The sequence below is a fragment of the Pleurodeles waltl genome, chromosome 2_1 (genome assembly GCF_031143425.1).
Source record: "Pleurodeles waltl isolate 20211129_DDA chromosome 2_1, aPleWal1.hap1.20221129, whole genome shotgun sequence".
NCBI classification, from domain to species: domain Eukaryota; kingdom Metazoa; phylum Chordata; class Amphibia; order Caudata; family Salamandridae; genus Pleurodeles; species Pleurodeles waltl.
Window position 1 is genome coordinate 752,922,503 of NC_090438.1, and position 27,512 is coordinate 752,950,014.

The 27,512-nt window shown below is 49.5% G+C and overlaps 1 protein-coding gene across 4 annotated transcripts in view; it reads left to right on the forward strand.

Annotated features, from left to right (window-relative positions):
* ACD (ACD shelterin complex subunit and telomerase recruitment factor) overlaps positions 1 to 27,512 on the forward strand; it is a 501,602-nt gene that overhangs the window by 211,979 nt on the left and 262,111 nt on the right. The window lies entirely within an intron of this gene.

Sequence of the window (27,512 nt, forward strand, 5' to 3'; positions counted from 1 at the left end):
GACCCTATGGGGTGAGAGACTTTGTGCTCTCTGTGGCCAGAAACAAAGCCTGTCCTGGGTGAAGGTGCTTCACACCTCCCCCTGCAGGAACTGCAACCTGGCGGTGAGCCTCAAAGGGTCAAGCCTCGGGTTTCAGTGCCCCAGGGCACTCCAGCTAGTGGAGTTGCTCTCTGACCCCTGAAACACCCCTAAATCTGGGATTTAAGGGCTTCCCTGAACCCAGCTCGTCATTTTCCTGGCAAGAAAGGAGGAGGAGGACTGCTAAGCTGAACCCCCAGCAGAGAAGAAGGAAGACGACAGCTGGTTTGGCCGCAGCCCTACTTGCCTGTCTCCTGCTCCAAAGAACCTGCACAAGACCAGCGACACATCCAGTGGGACCAACGACCTCTGCCAAGCTCCAGAGGACTGCCCTGAACCCAAAAACACCAAGGACTCCTGTGGACAGCAGCCCTGTCCAAGAAGAAGCAACAACCAAGGACTCCAGCCTCACTCCGAATGCGTGAGTCCTGACCACTCTGCACCCCAACGCCCACAGCCCGTGTCCAGGTGGCCCAACCAACTAGACAGGATCCCCAGGTGATTCTGAACAAGTGCCCCCCGGGTTGACCTTTCCACCCCTCAATCCACGACGCCTACAGAGGGAATCCTGAGGATCCCCCTGACAGAGAAAGCTCCGGACGAAGATATCTGATACCTAAAGACACACTGCATCAGCAGCACCCAGGCCATGGAGAACCCGATCTCCAGTGCAGCTACATCATCAGACAACCCTCCTCCCTGGCTAGCCTGTGGTTTGCTCCAGTCGACCGACTTGATTTCGTCTACAGCGTCTGAGTGACCCCCGAGGCCCCCTGATAGAAAAGGATTGGGTGCCCAACGCTCTGTTTACAACCGGCTGCCCCGTGCCACTGAGGGCGTGTGTTTGGTGGCTACTTGGGTCGTCCCCCCCACCCCACCCCCAGTGGCCCTCTTAACCCCCCAGGTCTGCCCTCCGAGGATGTGGGTACTTACCTACCAGCAGATCTGAAACCGAGTGCCCCCATCCTCCATAGGATCCAATGTTAAGCTTGCCTTTGACCTCTGTATCCAGGCGGCCCCGTGTTGCTGGTGGTGTGTGTTTGGGGTTAACTTGAACCCCAACCTGTGGACATCCTAACCTCTGGAGACTGGAACTGTAAGTCGAGTACTTACCTGTAACTCATATTAACTTTTCTTCCCTCCAGGAACTATTTCTGAAAATTGCACTGTCAACCTTTAAAACAGATAATTGCCAATATTCCAAAAACTATATAACTAATTGATTTCAAACAAAGTACTATTGATATGTGTGTGAAATATGAATCTATTGAAGTACTTACCTGCAACTTGAATCTTGTGGTTCTAGAAATAAACTAAGAAAATATATTTTGCTATATAAAAACCATTGGTCTGGAGTTGTCATTGAGTGTGTTCTTCTTCTATTGTCTGTGTGTGTACAACAAATGCTTTGCACTACCCTCTGATAAGCCTAACTGCTAGACCACCCTACCACAAAAGAGAGCATTAATATTATCTACTTTAGCCTCTGTTAAGCCTCTGGGGAACCCCTGGACTCTGTGCACACTATGGCCCTCATTACAACCCTAGGGGTCGGTGTTAAAGCAGCGGTAATACCGCCAACAGGCCGGCGGAAAAAAAAATGGGATGACGACCATGGCGGAAACTGCCAACATAGACAGCCACTTTAACACTCCCACCGCCACGGCGGTAGAAATAAACACCGCAGTGGTAACCGCCAACAGACTGGCGGAAGACAAAGTACCGCCCACTGTATTTCAAGACGCCTATCCATCACCTTTTCCGGGGCGGAACCAACGCGATCAAAAGCACGGCGGAAACAGTACACAGAAGGGAAAACACTCATCTCTCGACACCCAACGAGGAACCAGGACGCCATGGAGCCCGAGTTACAGGTCCTGCCCATGTTGGTGTATCTTCTCATCTAACAGGAGTATGAACGGCGGCGGCGGTGACGATCACGGTGAGTACTGCACCTACAACACAGGGGAGGGGGGTAAAAGAGAGTGACACACACACGCAATACCCCCACCCTCACCCACAACAAAATACACACAAATACATGCAGCAACATTACATATACACCCCCCCCCCACCCCCCCCACCCCCTGGAAGAACGCAAGGACAAAAGGAAATTATTGTAAACAGTGTAATCATGAAAAATCAGATAGTCAAAATTCAGTATATACAAATATGTACACCAACTAAACAAGTCCGGATAATGTACCAATCATTGTCCATGGACCACTGGGCCCAAAATGCATGGGCGAAGCCCACACTAGATACCTGACTCGAAACCGAGAGAACACTGCTGGGGCATCAGATCGAAAATATACAATCACCTCAGTGCGAGTGGGAGGGGGCCTTGTGTCCAGAGTGCTTCATCCTGCCAAGGACTGAGGTAGTGGATGTCGTTCTCCACTGATTCTGGAGGGGGCCCTGTGCCCAGAGTGCTTCATCCTGCCAAGGACTGAGGTAGTGGATGTATCTCTCCACTGGTTCTGGAGGGCGCCTTGTGCCCAGACTGCTTCATCCTGCCAAGGACTGAGGTAGTGGATGTCATTCTCCACTGGTTCTGGAGGGGGCCTTGTGCCCAGAGTGCTTCATCCTGCCAAGGACTGAGGTAGTGGATGTATCTCTCCACTGGTTCTGGAGGCCTTGTGCCCAGAGTGCTTCATTGTGCCACGGACTGAGGTAGTGGATGTCATTCTCCACTGGTTCTGGAGGGACCCTTGTGCCCAGAGTGCTTCATCCTGCCAAGGACAGAGGTAGTGGATGTCATTCTCCACTGGTTCTGGAGGGGGACTTGTGCCCAGAGTGCTTCCTCCTGCCAAGGACTGAGGTAGTGGATGTATCTCTCCACTGGTTCTGGAGGGGGCATGGTGCCCAGAGTGTTCCACGTGCATTGTGGCTGGTACAATTCCCTCACCTGGGTGTGCGTGCCACGAGATGGGCGAGGTACAGGTAGCATGATACGCCATGGAGGCAGCGACATACCCCACACTGCTGCGGCTTCGCCTTCCACCAGCAGGTGCAAACAGTGATGGAAGTCATGCCTCATGGAAGCTGCCCAGGGTCCAGGAACTCTCCTCCAGCCTCGGACGACTGACCACTGGGGACGGTAGCCATGTCAGCGGTGGTGCCACTGTCCAAGTACGTTGCAGGGCCGGTGGCGGTGTGCAGCGGTGTGTGCGGCGGTGTCTGTGGCGGCGGTGCTTGCGGCGGTGTCTGTGGCGGCGGTGATGCCCTCTCCTGACCTGCTCTTCTGCTTTTGGCCCTTCCCCACCTTTGATGGTGCCGCAGTTGTCTTGCTACTATCCCCTTTGGTTTTTGTTGAGCCCTTGGTGGCTGGTAGTTTCGGCTTCTCTCTCTGGGATGTGGGCACCTTTTTCACCTTGGCAGGTGGCGGAATGTCCTTGCCCTCGCTACGTGGCACACTGGCAGCCCTGATGGCTGGCGCACTTGATGACCCCGCAGTTGCTGGCACCACTGTGCCTGGGGATTTGGTGGCTGAGGTGCTGGGCTGGGACCTGGAAAGCTTGGCCCTAGGGGAAGGACGGGGGGAGGTGTAGGGAAGAGGTCAATGTTAGCCAGGAAGAGTTTTTTAGACACAATGGGATGGGAAGATGGAGGGGGTTTTGGAGTGGAGGAAGAGGTAGTGGTTGTAGGAGGTGTACGTCTGCTGAATTTGGGTGAAGGTGCATGGGCCAGAGGCTGTTGTGAGGTGGATGGCTGTTGGGTGGGTGTGTGCCTGCCTTTGTGTACTTTGGGTGGAGGGCTCACAGACACACTGGGAGAGGACACAGGGGATGTGTGAATGGTAGTGGGGGTGGTGATTGCACGTGTGTGGTGATGGGCGTGCTGGTAACGGAGGTAGTGGTTGAGGATGTAGTGCATGCAGGTGTGAGTGGAGACGAGATAGGGAGGGAGGAGGAGGGGGACACAGTGGAGGCAGTGGATGTTGGTGTGTCTGCATGGGGATGGTGCTTGTGTGAGTGCCTGTGGGATGTGTGGTGCTTATGTTTGCCTGAGCCACTCTTGTGTGTTGATGTGTGTGCATGCTGGTCTGATGGTGTGCTTGGGATAGGCTGAGGTACAGGGGATTGGGTCTGGGTGGAGGAAGTTGGAGGGGGGAGGCTGGACACAGGGACAATGGCTGCCATCAGTGCTGAGGCCAGAGCCTGAAATGCTCTCTGTTGGGCCGCCTGCCCAGAATGAATGCCCTCCAGGTATGCATTTGTTTGTTGCAAATGCCTCTCAACACCCTGGATGGCATTGAAAATGGTAGATTGCCCAACAGTGAGGGATCTCAGGAGGTCAATAGCCTCCTCACTGAGGGCAGCAGGGCTGACTGGGGCAGGGCCTGAGGTGCCTTTGGCAAAGGAGGTGGCCACCCTCCTGGGTGAGCGGGCACGGGACACATGCTGAGTGGCCGCTGGGAGGATGGTGCTGGTAGGGGGGGTGGCGGCTGTACCTGTTGTTGCAGTGGGCACAGAGGTGCCCGCCACCACAAGGGAGCTCCCATCAGAGAAGGAGTCGCTGTCACTGGTGTATGCTCCTGTCCCCGTCGTGGAGCTCCCCTCGCCCTCCGTCCCACTGGTGGCTTCAGACTCCGTTGCTTCACCCTCCATGGCCAAGTGCGTTGCAGCTCCCTCCTGTTCCGGTGCCAATGCTCCTCTGTCTGATGATGCTATTGCACACAAGAACAGGGAGACCACAAAAAGGGGGGGGGGGGGGTCAAGACAGAAGAAAAACATGTTCAGTGCATGCAACACCACTACCGTTGGCGGACACAACACACATGGAGCAGCCGTCTGCACTACGCCATGCACTAACAGTTCCTAGAACTTTCACCTGACCATGGGGTACGAGGCCTAAGCCCAATTGCTGCACACCTGGAAGTCATAGGAGCCTGACTAGGTGTAGATGGCTCTTACCACTAGTGGGGTTGGGGTGCCACATAGCCTGCCTCACAAGGGACCTTGCCTACCAAGTTTGCCCTGGCCTAGGGGAACCCACTGCCCACCTCCCCCACCAGACACCTCGTTATACGCGCAGAGTCAGCTGAATGAGAGTGTACTCACCCCCTTGTGGCTGCTGTGATGCCCTCAAGCGCCCAACAAACTCCGGATACGCCACCGCCAGGATCCGGGACATCAGGGGGGTCATGGTGCGACGGGCACCCCTTCCACGTTGGGAGGCCATCCCCAGCTGGGCCTCCGCCGTCTTCTTGCTCCAGCGGCGCAGGTCCTCCCATCTTTTACGGCAGTGGGTGCTCCGTCTGTGGTTGACCCCGAGGGTACGGACGTCCTTGTTGATGGCACGCCAAATACCCTTCTTCTGGTGGGCGCTGACCTAGAGGAATGGTACGGGGGAAAGGAAATTACTCACCCGTCCGTACCGTCATACTCATTGCCCACCAGTTCTCCCCCCATGCCCTGACAGACATACACTCACCATCTGCACATGAAGGCCTCAGCTCCCCCCATGTATCTTCCATCCACACCACTTAAAGCAGGCATTGCCCATGCAGCATGCTCACAGTGTACTCACCTGTTTGTCTGGAGGACCGTACAGTTGCGTGTACTGGGGGAGGACCCCATCCACTAGTTTCTCCAACTCCTCCGAAGTGAAGGCAGGGGCCCTTTCCCCAGACACTGTAGCCATCGTCGCTTCCAGACACAGGTCACAGCAGCACTTGCAGTGTAGGTCCTCTCCTGTTGAAGGTCAGGTATCAAGTGAGTGAACAGACAGAAAATAGCGGTCACGTCCGCGCCGGTGCGTACCGTCACCGCCGACGTACATCATCATATCCCCTTGTCCCACCTTACAGGTCAGGCAGCCGCCATTTCAGGGGGCCACATGGGATGGATAATAACTGCGTCACACCTATCTAGGCCGGGAATACAGACAGATACCGGCACATTGCGGATTAATAACGTTTCTGCAAATAACACATTGTGATACCTCAGTGTTGGATGACTCTCTGCTCGCTGTTCTCCTCCATAGGGCACGTCTGCTGGGGCAGGTGATGAGATGTCGACAGTGAAAGAGAGACACATCATAATCACATACAGACTTGATCGTGCAACAATCCTGGAACTGTGTGCCCAGTTGGAGCCAGACCTGATGTCAGCTATCTGCCATCCCACAGGGATACCCCCTCTAGTGCAGGTCCTGTCTGTACTCCATTTCCAGGCCAGTGGGTCTTTTCAAACAACAGTGGCCATGGCATAAGGGATGTCCCAGCCAATGTTCTCTAACGTGTTGTCCAGAGTGTTGTCTGCCCTGCTGAAACACATGCGCAGCTACATCGTTTTCCCTCAGGTGGAGGATTTGCCCACGGTGAAAGGTGACGTCTGTGCCCTGGGACATATCCCCAACATCATTGGTGCCATTGATGGGACACATGTGGCATTTATCCCTCCCGCAGGAATAAACCGGTGTACAGAGACCGGAAGAGCTACCATTCAATGAATGTGCAGATGGTGTGTTTGGCAGACCAGTACATCTCCCATGTCAATGCCAAGTATCCTGGCTCTGTCCATGATGCTTACATTTTGAGAAATAGCAGCATCCCTTATGTGATGGGGCAACTCCTGAGGCACCGTGTGTGGCTAATAGGTGAGGCCAAGATCCCAATACAGTTGACATAGGAGTCTGGGTATGGGGTTGTCATTAACGGTTAGTGTCTGTCTAACAGTTGTCCCTCGACATTTGCAGCTGACTCAGGTTACCCCAACCTGTCATGGCTACTGACCCCAGTGAGGAATCCCAGGACAGGGGCAGAGGAACGATACAATGAGGCACATGGGCGAACTAGGAGGATAATCGAACGCACCTTCGGCCTCCTGAAGGCCAGATTCCGGTGCCTCCATATGACAGGTGGTTCCCTCTACTACTCACCGAAGAAGGTGTGCCAGATAATCGTAGCCTGCTGTGTGCTGCACAACCTGGCTTTGCGACGCCAGGTGCCTTTTCTGCAGGAGGATGGGCCAGATGGTGGTCTTGTGGCAGCTGTGGAGCCTGTGGACAGTGAAGAAGAGGAGGCAGAAGAAGAGGATATTGACAACCGAAACAACATCATCATGCAATACTTCCAGTGAGACACAGGTAAGAAGATGTCACTGCTTCCCACATCTCATACTATTGTCGGAGCTAGCATAAGTATGTCGTTTTCACTCAGTGTATGGACACTGACTTTTCACTTTGACCTTCCATTTCACAGATCTGGGTCCCACTTTGTGCCCACTGCTATGTTTACTCCTGGCCTACAGCTGTGTAACATTGGTATGTGCACAAGTACATTGACATTGCTATATTTCAGAGATGTTGCAATTACACATTAGTGAAAGCACAGACTGACTCCAGATTGTTTTGTGATTCAAGTGTGTTTATTCCTGTGCAAATAAGTGGAGGGGGTTGTAAAATGGGCTGGGGTGATGGCAAAGGTATGTCCATGACAGAGTCCAGTCCAATTGTTTCACAGGTGGATTGTCCAAAGGGGCATAGGAAGTGGAGCAATGGCAGTTTAAGGATGGACAGGATGACATAGTGGGACAGAAGGGTGACATTCAGGGGGGTCTTATTTCCTGGCGGGGGTCTTGGCAATGTTCTCTGTCTTGTTCCTGGATCTCAGGGACTGTTTGCAGGTGGTTCTCCATCTGCAGGGGGTGGGGTGCTGGTGTCCTGTTGTTCCTGTGGCAGTGCCTCCTGTTCACTAGCGCCGGCGGAGGTGGAGGGCTGTTCATCGTCCACGCTAGTGTCAGGGGCCCATTGGTGTGCCACTGCGTCCCTCCTGGTGTTGAGAAGGTCTGTCAGCACCCCTGCAATGGTGACCAGGGTGTTGTTGATGGACTTCAAGTCCTCCCTGATCCCCAGGTAGTGTTCCTCCTGCAGCTGCTGGGTCTCCTGAGACTTGGCCAATACCTTGCCCATGGTCTCCTGAGAATGGTGGCAAGCTCCCATGATGTTGGAGAGTGCCTCGTGGAGAGTGGGTTCCTGGGCCTGTCCTCCCCCTGTCACACAGCAGTCCTCCCAGCTTCCCTGTTATCCTGTGCCTCTGTCTCCTGAACTGTGTGCCCACTGCCACTGCCCCCAGGTCCCTGATCGTCCTGTGTTAGTGGGGTTGCCTGGGTTCCCTGTAGTGGTGGACACACTGCTGATTGACATGTCCTAGGGACAGAGGCATGGGCCCGCTGGGTGGGTGCTGTGCTGGTGTTTCCTGAGGGAGAAGGCTTTGTGGTGGTTTGTGACTGTGTCAGGGGAACCGACTGTCCCGAGGTCCCTGATGGGCTGGGCTGGTCATCTTGATCCAGGCGTGCAGAGCTGCTGGCATCACTGTGGGCCTCTTCTGTGGGGGGACTGGATATGTCTGGCACCTCCTGTCCGGTGATGTTGGGTATGGGTCCTGTTGGGTTGTAAATACATAGTTATTGTATCTGTGTGTGTCATCTTGTGCAATGGGTGAGTGACCCTCTACTCCTGTGCTCGCATTATTGGCTTGGTCCTTGTGTGATTGGTGATTTTGGGGCATGAGTGAGTCTCTGTACTGGACATGCTTTGGTAATGGGTGTCCATGCATTGGTGTTACATGCAGGGCTTGGTTTTGGGATGTGTGGGTTGTGTTAGTGGGGTATCTGTGTGTTGTTGGGGTGATGGGTGTGAGGGTAAGGGTGGGGGTATGTGATGGCATGCAGGTGGGGTATGGGGGATAGAGTAGTAAAGATATGTCTTACCAGAGTCCAGTACTCCTGCTACTCGTGCGAGGCCCTCAGGATGCATAATTGCCAAGACTTGCTCCTCCCATGTTGTTAGTTGTGGGGGAGGAGGTGGGGGTCCACCGCCAGTCCTCTGTACAGCAATCTGGTGTCTGGATACCACGGAACGTACCTTCACCCGTAGGTTGTTCCACCTCTTCCTGATGTCATCCCGTGTTCTTGGATGCTGTCCCACTGCGTTAACCCTGTCGACAATTCTGCGCCATAGCTCCATCTTCCTTGCAATGGACGTCTGCTGCAACTGTGATCCGAATAGCTGTGGCTGTACCCGGACGCTTTCCTCCACCATGACCCTGAGCTCCTCCTCAGAGAACCTGGGGTGTCTTTGAGGTGCTATGATGTGGTGTGGGTGATGTGTGAGGTGGTGTCTGTTGTGATGTAGGAGGGGATGTATTTTTGTGTGTTGTTTGAGATGCGTGGATGTTGTGTAAGTGATGGTGTTGTGTGTCTGTGGATGCTGGTGTTGTTTTAGGTAGTCTCTCTCTCTGGCCTTCTTTCTAAATTTTGTTTGTAAGCGTTTGTGGGTGTGTGCTTTATATTGGATTGGGTGTGTGGGTGTGGTGTGTGTATGTGTATCAGGTGTGTGTATTTCGAATTGTCCAATGTGGGTGTGTTTTGTAAATGTGTGTGCATTTTGAGCGCAGCAGTGTGTAACGCCAATGGAATACCACGGTTGAAAGACCGCCACGTTGATTCGTGGGTCGTGATACTGTGGGCGTATTCCTGTTGGCATGACGGTGTCGGTTTTGGTATCGCCAGTTTATCACTGACCTTTGGTGGGGCAGACTTGTGTGGGTGTCTGTATTGTGGCAGATTCCGAGCTGTGGGTCGTAATACCTGGAGCGGAATTCTGCGGCCGCAGTGGTATGTTGGCGGTCTTCTGCACGGCGGAAAGCGGGATTTACCGCCAGGGTTGTAATGAGGGCCTTTATGTCATTTTGATATCGTTTATACAGAGCCAGCATCCTACAAATAACAAGCACACTTTTCAGAGTTGGAGCTTTGGTTTTGGCTAAAGATAGCCTTATAGTCAAAACAGAAGTAATTACAGGACTGTGGCCGAATATTACCAACAAGATGGATGCTGTGTCCATGCAGCCAAGATCAGTGTAGGATAGCAAGAACATGTATTGACCTAAAAAGAAGTGTGAGAGACCTCCTTGCAAAACGTAGAAAAGAAAATCTTGTCACAGTAGGAGTGTCACCCCCAGTCCTGAACATGGAGCCCACGGAAGAGGCAGTATGTGTTATTATCAATCTCTTCCACATTAAGGGCACTGTTGGAACTTCAGAGGTTGGTGGAGAAGAGGAGACAAGTAAGGCACAATAACTTTACAAGGATTCTGAGAAAATGCAACAATATTTGGTATTTTCACAAAATACCTACACATAAATGTAAGGGATGTGTATATATACAGTACTTATAATGAGATGTTAGATTTTGACAGATTTTGTTTTTCAATTACCCTAATTGTACATTGTTACATTTTTATATGTATAGTTGGAAAATGATTGGTAATCCCACATATGGGTATATTTCTGGGATACTTTTAAATACTTTATTCTGAGCACATATACTATGTTCAGTTAATTTTCTCCTTCAGGAAAATCTCCATTGAAATCATAAGCACTGAATAGTCTGTCCCACGTGCACGGATACGGGAGCAATTTTCCAAATTCACATTGTGTGTAGCATCACCTTCGGAAAGGCCAGGAAGTACATGTGACACAGAATTATAATTGAGTAACTAAAAACCGGCTATTTTTCCAATTTCATTAATTTACTTTAAGTGGTTGGAAAATGCTCCAAGCCTTAAAAAGGTCACCAAATGAAAGGAAAGTGAGTGCATTGAAAATATTCTTCTTCAAGTCTACTTGTAAATTTATGTTAAGCTGCATCTTCCTATTCATTTAAGTGCTCTGGGTAGTATAAGTGGCACGTGAGTGCCTGCCTTTGCACCATTTACTATTGGAGAGTCAGTAGGAAAACAGTGCATTGTTATACAAGTTGGAGCATGGCTCCCATTCCCTGCTGTGCCATGACATGAAGACTTCCCACTGGAGCTTGCAGTGACTCTGTAAGCAAAACATGCACTAGCGACAACAATTCTTTGAAGCATGGAATGGTAGTTCTTGTTCCAGTAATGGATGGTGAAGCATTCCCTGTTGCATCCCATAAGCTGAGGATAGTGTCCATGTCAAGGCGATAGGTAGTAAAAACATATTTCTTGGATGTATTTAAAGGATTCAGACACCTCCTCATCATTCTAGACCTTCTTGTCTGTCTATTGGGTTTTGCCTTTTGGGTTCCTGTGCTCCTTTTTTTATTTGTCCTGTTGCTTTAGTTGTAACTGCAATGAGAGCTGCAGACCATTAAATTAATCACCTGGAGATGGAAGTGATGCAGAGTGAAAGAGACTGTATAGTGTACACATAAATGCCTGAAAGTCATGAATTGCTTTCAATTGTAACTATTAAGTTCATGGTGTGGTTTCTTGAATAAATGTGTTTGGGGGTTAAAGTGAACATATTTTTTTTCATGAAACCATTTTTACCAATCAACTCAAAACATTAATTTAAGACATCTTCAAAATCAATACTCACTATTGTTATAATTATTATTACGTTTATACAAAAAAATCCACCACCTGATCTGAGGAGGTTATATTCATTACTGCTAATTAACCACCTCACCACCTCATCAAGGCTTGACTGCTACAGTAATAGCAATTTTATTTCCATGCCCGGTAAAATCGGACCCAGATGTACTAGGTGTGGTAAAATCACACTTGGAAAATCTGTGTTTGAATGTTGTGCTACCTTAAAATTGTAGAGAGCAGATTTAATGATAAAATATGCAGTAAATCCGCTCCTCAACTCATAATGAGGGCCTACATTTTTGTATTTGGGGTCAATACTCTGAAACTCTAATCCAATTCTTTTATGTCCTGTGCATGAGGTGGAAAAAGACTTGAAAAAGTCCTAAAATAAAAATTCACACATTTCACACAGTCAGAAAGCCCATTTATCCTGTATCAGTATCTTTCGTAGGTTCACATGCTTGAATCTTCCCCGTTGTCGAAGTGGGAGTCCCACGGTATCCTATAAAGCAGTATGCAACAACCACAGAGGCTACAATAAAAGTAGGCCTTAAATCTGCTAGTGTATCCATGTCCTTTTTTAATAAAAAGGACCAAACCTACAGCATGACTAGTTAGGCGAAAGCACCCTCTAAAACACTCCCAAGAGAGGCTCTATTCCTCAGATTTTCAGCACTACAGTGAATTATACATCCTTAGTTAATGAAGGGAGCCTCTAAGGGGAGGGAGGTGAGTCACATGTGAATCTATGAAGGATACCAATACTGGATAACTGCAGGTAACTAATTTTCTTATCCAGTATTGGATCTTTCGTAGATTCACATGCTTGAATCAGAATAACAAGCAGTATTAGCGATGTAGAATAAGAAAATCGTAGCGGATGGTAGGTATGAGAGACTTTTCTACATCGTATATCATAATTCTATTGTGTAGTTACAGAAACACGGAAGTGTATCTAGAGATGTTCGGCTGGATAATAATAATAATAATAATATTAATGATTAGAATCACCAGTATTAGAAATAAGATTCTCGATTACCATAGAGACTCCCCTTACTGGAACAGATGGCGTAGGACTGCTTGACACACGGCCGCATCACTTCTATGTGTGTACTGAAGGCAGTAATGCTTTGTGAGCAAGTGGGTACTCTTCCAGGTTGCAGCATGGCATATTTGTTCTAACGGAACTCCAGCAAACAGAGCAGCAGAGGTAGATGTTGCCCTTGTTGAATGTGCTCCAGGCCACTTTGCCAGAGGTTTTCCTGCTGCGGATTTACAGAACTGGATGGTTGCTGTTAGCCATCTTGCTATTGTTGTCTTTGTTACTGCAGTGCCCTGTTGCCAAGTTCCATAGGACAGTAATAATTGATCAGACTTGCGAAAAGTTTTAGTGCGTTGGAGATAGAACGTAAGAGATCTCTTTACATCCAACGTGTGGAGGGGTTTTTCTGCTGGTGATGTTGGATTGGGAAAATATGTCAGGAGAATAACTGGTTGATTGAGATGAAATTGAGAAGGAACTTGAGGAATGAATTTTGGATTTGTTTTGAGAATTACGAAATCCTCAGTGAAGTGTAGAAAAGGTTTTTATGCAGTGAAAGCTTGGATTTCACTGACTCTCATGGTAGAAGTGATCGCAAGTAGGAAAGCTATCTTCCACATAAGAAACTTGAGGTCTGACTTGTGGATAGGTTCAAACGGGGATTTCATTAATTGTGAGAGAACAACATTAAGGTGCCATTCTGGAGGGGGCAACATTACTGGAGGAAAAGCCCTGAATAAACCTTTCATGAATTGTTTAATTAGTCGTGATGAACAAAGGGAAGCCGCGTCTGAAGAACGTCTACATGTCAAAATTGCTGCTAAATGCACTTTTACTGAGGAATGCACGAGGCCGGATTTTGCTAGCATAAGCAGATAAGGCAATATTTGTTCTGGAGAGACCTCATAAAGGATGCAAGTTATTTTGTTAACACCAACAACAGAACCGCTTCCATTTAAGTCGATATGTTTTGTTTGTGCTGTCCTCTCTCAATTTAGAAAGAATGTCTCTACATACTGGAGTGATCTTCAGATACTAGAACTCATGGAGTTCAGGAGCTGTGCATGCAAGTGTAGTGACGTCGGATCTGGATGCAATATCTCCCCCTGGTGCATTGATAGTAGCATTGGAGTTGGTGGGAGGCGTAAATCAAAAAGGCTCCAAAGCTAAGCTGATATTTGTCTCTCCAAGCTTATCATATTCACAGCATCGCTCTGAAGAATCAGGATTAGCATGTGATTCCTATCTAGCTGTGCTTATTCAAGGCAAATAGTTGCTCTAGAACCTTTTACAGGATTTGAAGTTTTCAGAGATGGAAACAAAGATGGAGATGGAGACTGTATAGAGAAACAGTCCCTGGAGTTAGACCAGAAGATGTTTGATGTGGAGTAACAGATTGGGCTGTATTGGGAGACGGAACGTGATTTTGAGTCTTTAGAAAACTGGGCAATAAAATCTGTAGTGAGGTTGGAAAAATAAGTGGAGAGACTGTTCAGTGTTACTAGTGGATCAAAGGATAGAACTTTAAGGGAGTAGACAACATGCCAAAGGTCTATGAAATTTCTAATCTGAGCTTATTAGTAGAGCTCAAGTAAATGCTTGAGAAAGGGAGGGGAAACTTTGTAAACATCCTTAAAGTCCAAATGCACCATCCAATCACTTTCCTTTAGTAGGTCTCTAACCAAAAGAGTGCCCTATATTTCGAAATGCCTTTAGAGGAGCTTTATCTATTACCTGCTGCTGTTCTAAAGGGGAAGAGGTTTGCCCGGGAGGTTGAGGAATACGTAGGAAGTCTATATGGAAACATTGGACCATCTGAAAAACCCAGGCATATTCAGAGATTTTTCAATTGTCATGGAATTCCATGGGCCTCTGTCACAATCTTAGTGGGGGAAAAGAGATGAGCCTAACCAAAGAAATGTAAGGAGAAAGAATCATTAGCTAAACAACAAAATCCTCTGCAGAATCCATTTTGCCCCCCTTTGGCTCTTGATGGGGAAGAAAGATACCGAAGCTCCTCTGGTCCAAGCTACTTCCACCAGTCCTAGCCCAGTAGAGTCTTTGGGTGCTTTATTGGATAGTGTGGCCAGCCTTACATCTCCTGCCATACTGTTGCAGGCAAACAGGTTATTATTAAAGACATTTCTGATGGCTACTTCACCATGGCTTTCTTGCAGAAAGCCAGGTACGGGTGGGCATAACTGATGTCATTCTCTCCAGCATAATTACAGAAAATATACCCATAATTTTGCATAATTATGTTAAAGATGCAATCCAGCATTTAGCACTATTTATTTGTTTACTACAAAATGCACCCTCACATCTAGAATGGTTCAGAGGATGCATTTCGTGGTACGAAAATAGCACTAAATGCTACTGAACCCTAACAACAGTAGCCAGCAACCTCTCGCTCTCTCTTAGATCATTGTTCTTGTGCACCTGCAGTAGCCTGTTTGCTCCAAATTACTCAGGCTGGCATAATCATGTAATTTCAGTAATTGTGCATCACAGGGATAATGCGTAATTACCTAAATTACTCTGATTATTCCAGCATAACTAAAACTTTGCCCAGGCCTAGAACTAGGCTGTATTTGGACACTTTCCTTGCCAGTGCCCCTGCATGCTGCTAGGTGTTGCTTTATCGCTCCTCAGTGCCCCCGTACTGCCCCAGAAGTGACGGAGTGTAGCTGCATATAAACCTCCCCCGTGCACTGGTTAGTTGCTTTTTTTCTGCGTCTTCCCACACAGATCCAAAGCTCTGCTCCCAGTTTGGTCAGTCTTCTGATGACTTCTAAAAATGAATTCCAGTGTGATTGCAAATGGTTGATGTTGCACTCTGATATTTAAAAAGCACAAACTCTCACCATACACTAAGACTCCAGATCAAAGTGGAACCCAGGATGCAGATGATGATGGTGAAGACTTTCTCCCTTCTCACTACACAGATGATGCTTTTTACATGGATTTGCAAGAGGCCGTGACATCTGTCCTGAGACAGGGCTTGACCCGCCACTTGGGCCACTGATGAAAGAAAATCCCTCCTTTGCAGTGGTGGTCTGGACAGTATCTGAAGTTCTGCATTTGCAGCTGCCCTCGGTTGAGACCAAAACGAAGTTCCGCACAGAAACTTTGAAACCTGGGAGGGCTACTTCTGAGCCTTTGCTCCCTTTCTGCAGGGTCCTCACCGATACTCTGATGGCCACTTGTTCAAAACCCTGTTATCCATTGGTAAATAGGCAGGTGGCCAGGAATCTCAGGCTGGCTTTAGGTGATCCTGATTTTCCTACCAAGCATCCTACTCCAGAAATCTTTGTGGTTCAAGCCTCATCTAGTAAAGTTGAATCCAATTCATCCCGCACAATTAGGATTTCCTTCTCTAGTCTGGCATTACAGGTGGTTAATCCTGTTTGTTTAGAGGCTTGATATACATGTCTTGCGGGATATGGGCAGCCGGGTCTTGCTGCGGTCCCTCATGGCCTCTTTGGCTCAGATGATTCATGATGAACAAGACTTTGCCAAATATGTTATCCCTGCTGGTCTAGATATTAATGAATGCCTGGCGAGGACAGTTCACACTAGTGTTGAACTTCTTTACATACATAGTTGCACTCGGATTTTCCAGCGATGTACATGTTCTTTTTTCGGTGACAAGGCAGACTCTGTGCTGGAGCGTTTAACAAATCTAGGGCCACCATGTCACCTTGGGTTTGTTAACTCCTGCCGAGCAGTTTCCACACCCATGCATAAAGTTGAGAGGTTATTCTGGAAAAAGTTTGAAAATAGGGAACTTTCTTCAAGAAATTTGGGTGACTAGTAAGAGGTGGAGCTTCCTAGTGTTCCCACTGTTTGTAACTGTATTTTTCCATAGGATAACTAGTTCTAGGTATGTATTAATGTGGATAATGATGAAAACAAAACACTTATTTATAATTCAATGTATTCAAATAAGGACCTTTATTATTCAAGTTGGAATATGTCTGCAAATCAGACATCATATGCTTTACAGTCTCTGTATTCCAGTCATCTGAATAAGAACTAGGAATAATAACATAATTTATGAAAACCTTCAACGCATATGGTAATTGCAATCTCTCAGTAGACTCCATAATTTGATGAGGAACCTTTTCCAAAGCTACCCCCACAGGTACAGGATAAGCTGTGGTGTTTGTGCGTAGAAATTTATTTGAGCTGTGTGGGATTGTACATGTGGTTCTTTCAGCAGATCCATTTAGTAGTAGCAGAACGATGATCATCATCATGGTCAGCCACATGATGAAAAGAACACTCCTCTAATGATCCACACATACGACTAAGGTGTTATCAAGTACCTGCCATGAAAATAATGATAAGCCAGAAGAAATCTGTGGCGGAAAGTTGCTGTGAAGTGTGATGAAAAGTCCTCTGTGTAGAATTCAGATTTGTTCTCGTAGATCATGGTTCCTTGAAAAGGAATCATCTTGATTGATGTTTACTGAGGGGGTGATTCTTATTATTATTTTTTTTTTAAAGGAATAACCAAATTTCGTTAATTTTAGCAGTTAATAGCATCATCCACCAACATTCAGCAACTAGCATCACAACTTGTGTCGAATCATGGAACAGAGTATCAACAGCAGCAAACAGCAGCATTACATCTGCAGTTCATGGTAATCCACCCACCCACCCCATATCTTTCGTATCTTGAAGGGCAGCCCCTCACTTCGTAGATTGGCTTCTCCTGGCGAGCACACCAGTCTACTCCCTTTCTTTAGACTGCCAACAAAGGAGGTTCTGGCAGTCTTCAAGGGGGTGGTGGGTGATATCCTATTTGGCCACCAAGGAGGCCACACCTAAGAAGGGCCTTTCGCCCTTGGTCCCCCAGCTTCATCCAGGAGACCAGGTTAGGTCATTTGAGGAGCCAGAGCAATATGGCGGCTCAGCACCCCCAAAATCTCCCATTTCACCCCTCCCCAAAAGTTGGAGACAGCTGGGTGTAGGAAAGTAGCCTTGTTGGCATGGTTTCCCCTTCCCCCCACACTTTTTGCCTGATACAGACGCTAACTTTGATTGATAGTGTGTTGGGAGCCTGCTAACTAGGCCCCAGCACCAGTGTTCTTTCCCAAAATATGTACCTTTGTTCACACAATTGGCACACCCCTGGCACCCAGCTAAGTCCCTTGTAAAAGGGCACTGTAGCCAGTGAAGGTCCCCAAGGGCTGCAGCATGTATTATACCACCCTGGGGAACCCCTCCCCAAACACATATACACTGCCTTTGCAGCTTGTGTGTGCTGATGAGGAGAAAAAGGCAAAGTAGACATGGCATCCCTCCCAGGGTGCCATGCCCACAAAACCACTCCCTGTTGCTTAGGTAAGTCACCCCTCAAGCAGGCCTTACTGCCCTAAGGCACGGTGCACTATACTACAGGTGATGGCCTAGCTGCATGAGTAATATGCCCCTACAGTGTCTAAGTCCATTCTTAGACATTGTAAGTGCAGTGTAGCCATATTGAGTATATGGTCTGGGAGTTTGTCATTACGAACTCCACAGCTCCATAATGGCTTCACTGAGTACTGGGAAGTTTGGTATCAAACTTTTCAGCACAATACACCCACACTGATGCCGGTGTTGGATTTATTGAACCATGCACCCAGAGGGCATCTTCGAGATGGCCCCTGTATTTTACCCAATCCTTTAGTGCAGGACTTACTGGTCTGTGCAGCCTGCCACTGAGATACGAGTTTCGGGCCACATGGGTTGAGAGCCTTTGTGCTCTCAGTGGCCAGAAACAAAGCCTGCACTGGGTGGATGTGCGTCACAACTCCCCCCTGCAGGAACTGTAACACCTGGAGGTGATCCTCAAAGGCTCAGGCCTCTTGTTTCAGTGCCCCAGGGCTCACCAGCTAGTGGAGGTGGAAGACAAAGCCCCACTTTTGGCGGCAAGACAAGCAGGAAAATTAGGGAAAGCAGGGAGGAATCACCACCCCAGATAGGACCACCCCTAAGGTGCCCAGAGCTGAGGTGACTCCCTCCCTGCAGAATCTTCCACCTTAGTCTGGAGGACAGGGACCAATAGGGTTAGGTTTGTGTCCCCCTCTCCAAAGGGAGTGGACACAAGAAGGGTGTAGCCACCCTCAGGGTCAGTAGCCATTGGCTGACCCCTGTGATGCTCCTAAATCCAGGATTTAAGGGCTCCCCCCTAACCCAAGTCATCAAATTCCTGACGACCTCACAAGAAAGAAGAAGGACTGCTAAGCTGAAACCCCAGCAGAGAAGAAGGAAGATGCAAACTGACTTGGCCCCAGCCCTATCGGTCTGTCTCCTGCTTCAGAGAACCTGCATCAAGACGCATCCTGCAGGACCACTGACCTCTGCCAAGCTCCAGGGGACTGCCCTTCATCACAGAGGACCAAGAACTCCTGTGGACAGTGGCCATGTCCAAGAAGAAACTACATCTAAGGACTCCAGAGCTTCCCCGGATCCCCCAGTGCTGACCAATCTGCACCGGACGCCTACTGCCCCCTGTCCAGGTGGCCCAAATGGCTAGAGAGGACCCCCAGGTGCTGACACCTGCAGTGTGAATCCGGAGGACCCCCCTGACCACGAAAGTTCAGGAAGAAGATACACAGCGCCTAAAGGTACACTTAACCTGCAGCCCCCAGGCCTTGGGGAACCCAACCACCTGTGCAGCAACGTTCAGCAGACGGCCTTCCTACTTGTCCAGCTTGTGGTTCTCCCGAACTGACCGCCTGGACCCAGCTTGCAGCATCTAATTGACCCCTGGGGTCCCCTCATAAGAAAGCATTGGGAGCCCGACATACTGTTTGCACCCTGCACCCAGCCACCCCTATGATGCTGAGGGTGTGAGTTTGGTGTCTACTTGTGGTCCCCCCAGTGCTCCTCTAAACCTCCCAGGTCTGCCCTCTGAAGACACGGGTACTTACCTGCAAGCAGATCTGAAACAGAGTGCCCCCAGTCTTCATAGGAGCCCATATTAAACTTGTCTCAACTTTGACCTCCGCACCCAGCCAGCCCCATGTTGCTGGTGATGGGTGTTTGGGGTTAACCTGAACCCCAACCTGTGGACTTCCTAACCCATGGCGACTGGAACTGTAAGTGTTGTACTTACCTGCAAAACTTACTAACTTTTCTTGCCCCCCCCAGGGACTGTTCTGAAAATTGCACTGCCAACTTTTAAAACAGATTATTGCCATTTATTCAAAAACTGTACAATTTACAAATTCCAATTAAAGTGGTATTGATACATATGTGAAATACTTATTAATTTATGTACTTGCTTGCAATTTGAATCTTGTGGTTCTAAAAATAAATTAACCAAAGATATGTTTTCTATATAAAAGACATTGGTCTGGAGTTAAGTCATTGAGTGTGTGCTTCTTCTATTGTCTGTGTGTGTACAACAAATGCTTTGCACTACCCTCTGATAAGCCCAACTGCTCGAACACACTACCACAAAAGAGAGCATTAGTATTATCTACTTTAGCCTCTGTTAAGCCTCTGGGGAAACCCCTTGGCTCACTGCACACTACATCTCACTTTGATATAGTATATTCAGAGCCAGCTTCCTACACTGGCAAGACCAGACCCTGGAAAAAGTCAGCGGCAGGGAGGGCACTTCTCACACAGGTGGCCTAGGCATCAAGGCCCATCCTTTGCAGCCAATTGGAGGAGTGGGGGTGAGATGTGGGGGGAGGGGGGGCGGGAATGTGTCACATGAAGATAGTTGATCTGAACCGTCCTAAATTGTGATGAAATCACCAGTTCCCTTGGGGCCAAGCATGTCTCCCTCCAGTCATCATTATCCAGCTCACCCACCCAGAGTTCCCACTTGTGACTCAGAATGAAGAAATAATCTGGTGCATTAATCAGAAGGTTGCATGCATGGACATTGCTCCCCTGCCCAGCCTCCCCATAAGCAGTTAAGCCTCTAGAGAGTTATTTTTGGGGATCTGGAGATCCACTGAGATGTAGACAAGCAGGGCATGAAAGAGCTGAAGGTAGCAAAGAAATAGCGTATTGGAGAGGCAATACTGGTGTGAGAAGGTAGCCTCTTTCTAGCCTTGTTACCCCCACTTTTGGCCTTTTTGTGAGTGTATGTCAGGGTGTTTGTCACTGTTTTCACTGTCTCACTGGGATCCTGATAGCCAGGCCTCAGTGCTCATAGTGAAAACACTATGTTTTCAGTATGTTTGTTATGTGTCACTGGGATCCTGCTGGTCAGGACCCCAGTGCTCATAGGTTTGTGGCCTATATGTATGTGTCACTGGGACCCTGTCACACAGGGCCCCAGTGCTCATAGGTGTGCATGTATATGTTCCCTGTGTGGTGCCTAACTGTCTCACTGAGGCTCTGCTAACCAGAACCTCAGTGGTTATGCTCTCTCATTACTTTCAAATTGTCACTAACAGGCTAGTGACCAATTTTACCAATTTACATTGGCTTACTGGAACACCCTTATAATTCCCTAGTATATGGTACTGAGGTACCCAGGGTATTGGGGTTCCAGGAGATCCCTATGGGCTGCAGCATTTCTTTTGCCACCCATAGGGAGCTCTGACAATTCTTACACAGGCCTGCCACTGCAGCCTGAGTGAAATAACGTCCACGTTATTTCACAGCCATTTTTACACTGCACTTAAGTAACTTATAAGTCACCTATATGTCTAACCTTTACCTGGTAAAGGTTAGGTGCAAAGTTACTTAGTGTGAGGGCACCCTGGCACTAGCCAAGGTGCCCCCACATTTTTCAGAGCCAATTCCCTGAACTTTGTGAGTGCGGGGACACCATTACACGCGTGCACTACATATAGGTCACTACCTATATGTAGCTTCACAATGGTAACTCCGAATATGGCCATGTAACATGTCTATGATCATGGAATTGCCCCCTCTATGCCATCCTGGCGTAGTTGGCACAATCCCATGATCCCAGTGGTCTGTAGCACAGACCCTGGTACTGCCAAACTGCCCTTCCTGGGGTTTCACTGCAGCTGCTGCTGCTGCCAACCCCTCAGACAGGCAGCTGCCCTCCTGGGGTCCAGCAAGGCCTGGCCCAGGATGGCAGAACAAAGAACTTCCTCTGAGAGAGGGTGTGACACCCTCTCCCTTTGAAAAATGGTGTGAAGGCAGGGGAGGAGTAGCCTCCCCCAGCCTCTGGAAATGCTTTGTTGGGCACAGAGGTGCCCAATTCTGCATAAGCCAGTCTACACCGGTTCAGGGACCCCTTAGCCCCTGCTCTGGCGCGAAACTGGACAAAGGAAAGGGGAGTGACCACTCCCCTGACCTGCACCTCCCCTGGGAGGTGTCCAGAGCTCCTCCAGTGTGCTCCAGACCTCTGCCATCTTGGAAACAGAGGTGCTGCTGGCACACTGGACTGCTCTGAGTGGCCAGTGCCACCAGGTGACGTCAGAGACTCCTGCTGATAGGCTCCTTCAGGTGTTAGTAGCCTATCCTCTCTCCTAGGTAGCCAAACCCTCTTTTCTGGCTATTTAGGGCCTCTGTCTCTGGGGAAACTTTAGATAACGAATGCAAGAGCTCATCCGAGTTCCTCTGCATCTCTCTCTTCACCTTCTGATAAGGAAACGACCGCTGACCACGCTGGAAGCCTGCAAACCTGCAACATAGTAGCAAAGACGACTACTGCAACTCTGTAACGCTGATCCTGCCGCCTTCTCGACTGTTTTCCTGCTTGTGCATGCTGTGGGGGTAGCCTGCCTCCTCTCTGCACCAGAAGCTCCGAAGAAATCTCCCGTGGGTCGACGGAATCTTCCCCCTGCAACCGCAGGCACCAAAAAGCTGCATTACCGGTCCCTTGGGTCTCCTCTCAGCACGACGAGCGAGGTCCCTCGAATCCAGCGACTCTGTCCAAGTGACCCCCACAGTCCAGTGACTCTTCAGCCCAAGTTTGGTGGAGGTAAGTCCTTGCCTCACCTCGCTGGGCTGCATTGCTGGGAACCGCGACTTTGCAGCTACTCCGGCCCCTGTGCACTTCCGGCGGAAATCCTTTGTGCACAGCCAAGCCTGGGTCCACGGCACTCTAACCTGCATTGCACGACTTTCTAAGTTGGTCTCCGGCGACGTGGGACTCCTTTGTGCAACTTCGGCGAGCACCGTTTCACGCATCCTCGTAGTGCCTGTTTCTGGCACTTCTCCGGGTGCTACCTGCTTCGGTGAGGGCTCTTTGTCTTGCTCGACGTCCCCTCTCTCTTCAGGTCCAATTTGCGACCTCCTGGTCCCTCCTGGGCCCCAGCAGCATCCAAAAACGCTAACCGCACGATTTGCAGCTAGCAAGGCTTGTTAGCGTCCTTTCGGCGGGAAAACACTTCTGCACGACTCTCCACGGCGAGAGGGATCCGTCCACCAAAGGGGAAGTCTCTAGCCCTTTGCGTTCCTGCAGAAACCTCAGCTTCTTCTGTCCAGTCGAAGCTTCTTTGCACCCGCAGCTGGCATTTCCTGGGCATCTGCCCATCTCCGACTTGCTTGTGACTTTTGGACTTGGTCCCCTTGTTCCACAGGTACCCTAGATTGGAAATCCACAGTTGTTGCATTGCTTGTTTGTGTCTTTCCTGCATTATTCCTCTAACACGACTTCTTTGTCCTTAGGGGAACTTTAGTGCACTTTGCACTCACTTTTCAGGGTCTTGGGGAGGGTTATTTTTCTAACTCTCACTATTTTCTAATAGTCCCAGCGACCCTCTACAAGGTCACATAGGTTTGGGGTCCATTCGTGGTTCGCATTCCACTTTTGGAGTATATGGTTTGTGTTGCCCCTATACCTATGTTTCCCCATTGCATCCTATGGTAACTATACATTGTTTGCACTGTTTTCTAAGACTATACTGCATATTTTTGCTATTGTGTATATATATCTTGTGTATATTTCCTATCCTCTCACTGAGGGTACACTCTAAGATACTTTGGCATATTGTCATAAAAATAAAGTACCTTTATTTTTAGTATAACTGTGTATTGTGTTTTCTTATGATATTGTGCAGTAGGTGGTACTGTAGTAGCTTCACACGTCTCCTAGTTCAGCCTAAGCTGCTCTGCTAAGCTACCATTATCTATCAGCCTAAGCTGCTAGACACCCTATACACTAATAAGGGATAACTGGGCCTGGTGCAAGGTGCAAGTACCCCTTGGTACTCACTACAAACCAGTCCAGCCTCCTACAACTGGTCCTGCAGTTCCTGAAGTGACATCAGTGTCTTCTGTCGGCAAACATATTCCAGGTAAGTGATCCTTATCCTGTCCCACTGGTTGAAACCCTTAAAGACTCCATACCTGTTGGAGCCACGTATCCTGCCACAGTATCGTCATCCCCATAAGGCAACAAACCCCAGCGAATATACTGCAGGACTGCTCTCCAACAAGGCAACATCACCCGGGTACAGGAGGAAATAGGAGGAGATATTTAGCCTCCATAGAGCAGACCAATTATACCATCAAGACCCATAAGATGTTGTTCAAGACGATACGCGGGCTCTTCCCAACCCACTGTAAAGCATTCATTAATGCGGGCCAGATGGGCAGCAAGGTAATGCCCATAAATATCAGTCATCCAAAGGCCCCCATCATACAGGGACTTCCTTGTGGAGGTGAAGGCCACTTGGTGTCATCCGCTACCCAAAATAAGGTGTCATCCTCGAGGTAAGGGATTGAAACCACGTCTGAGGGATCAGATGTGGAAAATTCACCAGAACGTAAAGATAGCACAGGGGGGAGGCCTGGACAGCAAGATGCCCGAACACAAGCTCTGAAACTGAGCTCCTGGCCCACCTCAGATATCCTTTGCCATCCTGCTGAAGTGTGGCTGATCCCCTAACCAAGGCGAGCTGTGCCGGCTCCGGGACACATAGGGGCGACTTAGAAGGAGGTCCAAGACCTCTCCGGCACTGAGTTGTGGCACTGTGCTGGGCTCGCTGAGGAATGGGCTTGTTGCCCCAGAACGAGTGCCTGAAGTAAATGCCCGATTGTGCCTTGCCCTGGGTGGCCATCTCGCATGCCGCAGGACAAGGGGTGACATACTGGCCTGTGGTCTGCACTGGGGAAGCCGGGGAGACCATGATGCCAGGACGTTGGCAACTAGTGAGCATTTCCCACCCACCCTGTCAGATACCCCCTAGTGGACACTGCACCTGCAGGACTGAACCTGGCAGACTGTTGTTGTGCTTTCCTCTCCTCTCATGCTGCCTCTGCTGCATGTTGCAGAGAGACCTTGTGCTCCATGAAGGTAGTGAACTCCCCTGCATTTAATGTTGGAGATTGCGATTGCGGCCTTGTGCAGATGCTGTGTGGGAAGGGCTCTTGGAGCTTCCACAGCACGGTCCTGGGGCAAGGTAATAGCTCCTGCTGGTGGGAAGAGTGAACTGCCTTCTTCTTTGTAATTTGGGCATTGGAGTGCCTGGGGGGAAACAGCAGTGTCTCTGTCTGGTGGTCATATTGTTCTGGGCCCCTGAGCCAGCACAGACTGAGCCTTCCAGCAGCACTAACTGGTGGCTACCTGCACGCCACCCCCTTCCAGATAGGCAAGGACAGGGCCACCCACGGCGACCAGACTAAGATAGACCAATTTATGGCTGCGGGGGGGGGGAGACCTGCGCCCGGACCACAGAACTGGCCTGAATGAACCGCAGAGCCCCACATGGGTGCAGATTCCTGCCGCAATCTAGGCCACTGGTGCATATCTCCAGGTACAGATAGACACTGTGTCGACAGAGGTGAACCTATTGCAGGTTGACTTTAGTGAGGTGGCGGAGCGCTCACTGGAGATAGAAGTAGCAGGTTCACAAGCTGCAAGAGGAGGTCGCTGGTATTCGCTCTCTGGTTGCTGCCCTGACTGCATAGACAAACAAGCTAGAGATGAGGGTGGAAGATGCAGTGGGTTGCTCCCTCCACAGTAACCTGCACTTTGTGGGATTCCTGGAGGGTGCAGAGGGAAATACCCCCAAGTCCTTCCTGGAACAGTGGATCCGCTGTGTGCTTCCGGCAACTGTATGCTTGCCAGTGTTTGTGGTGGAACGGGCTCACAAAGCCCTAGTGCCCCCAAAAACGATGATTGAAAAGATCCTCAGCCATCGGGACTGAAATGCTGTCCTGCAGGCCATGCCACAGGGAATGAGATCCCATCTTCGAGAACTCTATAATTCATATTTTCCACGATTACACACATGGTGCAGCATCTGCGCCAGTCCTTCGGGCAGTCAAGCAAAAACGTAAGGTGGTGGGTCTAACATATATGCTCATCTACCCTGCAAAGTTTAAGGTACTCCATGAGGGGTGCTCCTACTTCTTCACAGCCACACAGGAGGTGTGGAATTGGCTGAAGATTTGGGGGTTGAGGGAGGGGATCGAGTACCAGCTCCGATGCTTAGCAGTTCGAGAGTGGGGACACAGAGGAGGATCAGTGAAGCAACAGCACAACATGAGTCGGAAGCACTCGAGGTCCCCGGCAAGGGTTGTGTTTCGCCACAATGGAACACTGGATATGGAGAGTTAGAGATCGGAGCAAGCAGAGAAGTGGACAGTGGTGGAGCGGGTGATATCATCTCCTTCAAGTGAAGGTGGATCAGGAACAAATGATGGCGCCTCCGAGATTGTGGAGACATAACGCCGGAAAAGGGTGCGTACTGGTGTCTTGGGCTTAGGACGCTCCTGAAGCAGTGACCTGGCCTGTTGGCTGCCCTGGTCTGCCCTCCGGCCTGTTGGAGGGAGAGTCTTGTCCTAAGGAAGTCACCTCAGCGATCTGGGATAGCGATGAGCGGGAAGTGCCCAGGCCCTGGTGGACTCCCGGTGGAGTTCTACTGGACCTTTGTGGTGCTGTTGGAACCACGATTGCTTGAAGTACAGCGTGAGACCCGGGAACAGGGGACCTTGCCGCTAGCCATGCAAGATGCCTTCATTGTTATGATCCCCAAACCAGACAAGGAACTGGAAATCCCTGGGTCATATCGCCCCCTAACAATGCTGGGCGTACTCATGAAAGTACTCTGTAAAATACTGGCTTCTCGGTTGCGGACGGTAGTCACCATTTTGGTGGTGGAGGAACAGTGCGGGTTCATACTGGGCCGGGGTTCACATATGAACCTGAGACACCTTTCCCATGTTATGCACAAAGTCTATGGGACTGACGAGGTGGCCACCCTGGTGACATTGGATTTTGAGAAGGTGTTCAACACCCTGAGCTGGGAGTATCTGGGAAGTGCTCCATTGAATGGGTGTTGGGGATGAGTCCCTCTCCTGGGTGTGTTTGCTTCACAAAGGAGCCCACTGCAAGAGTCAGAACCGGATCCACTGTCAAGACAAATACAGGTGCAGCGGGGCACGCGGCAGGGGTGCCAGCTCTCCTCTTCATGTTAGCGATGGATCCTTTGGCGGAGAAGTTACGTCATGACCTGGTAGAATGGGGTGTTCGGATGGGGACCACAGTTTATGTAGTTTCAGTGTATGCTGGTGATACACTTATGTACCTCAGCCGCCCGGACCACTTGGCAACACTGCTCATGGAAATTATGTCAGACTTCAGAAGGGCTTCCAGTCTTCCTGTCAGTGCATGGAAGACAATCCTTTTTCTGCTTGGGAACCTGGTGGGCTGACCGATACCAGATCTCCCGGGGACGGGGTTTACCTGGGAGACTGGAAGCTTCCAATATCTGGGAATCAGGATTGTGCCTGATGTGAGGGATCAGTATGAGCTTAATATGGGCTGGATGCTTACGGGTCTTTGTGCCTCAGTGGGCTTTTGGAATACGCTGCCACTGTCCATTATGGGCAGAGTGGCACTGAGTGAGATGGTCCTTCTTCCCCACTGCCTATATAATCTCTAAAATTCACTCTGTGACATCCCTGTGTCCACTTTGTGGACCCTGGATAAGCTCCTGGTCCACCTAGTTTGGGTGGGACGCAGTAGTAGGGTCTGCCCGGAGGTCCTGAAACCGGATACGAGCAAGGGTGGATATGGCCTCCTGGATTTCAGCCTTTATTATTTGGCCCAGCAACTACAGCATGCAGCGCTGTGGTGTGCAGCAGAGTTTA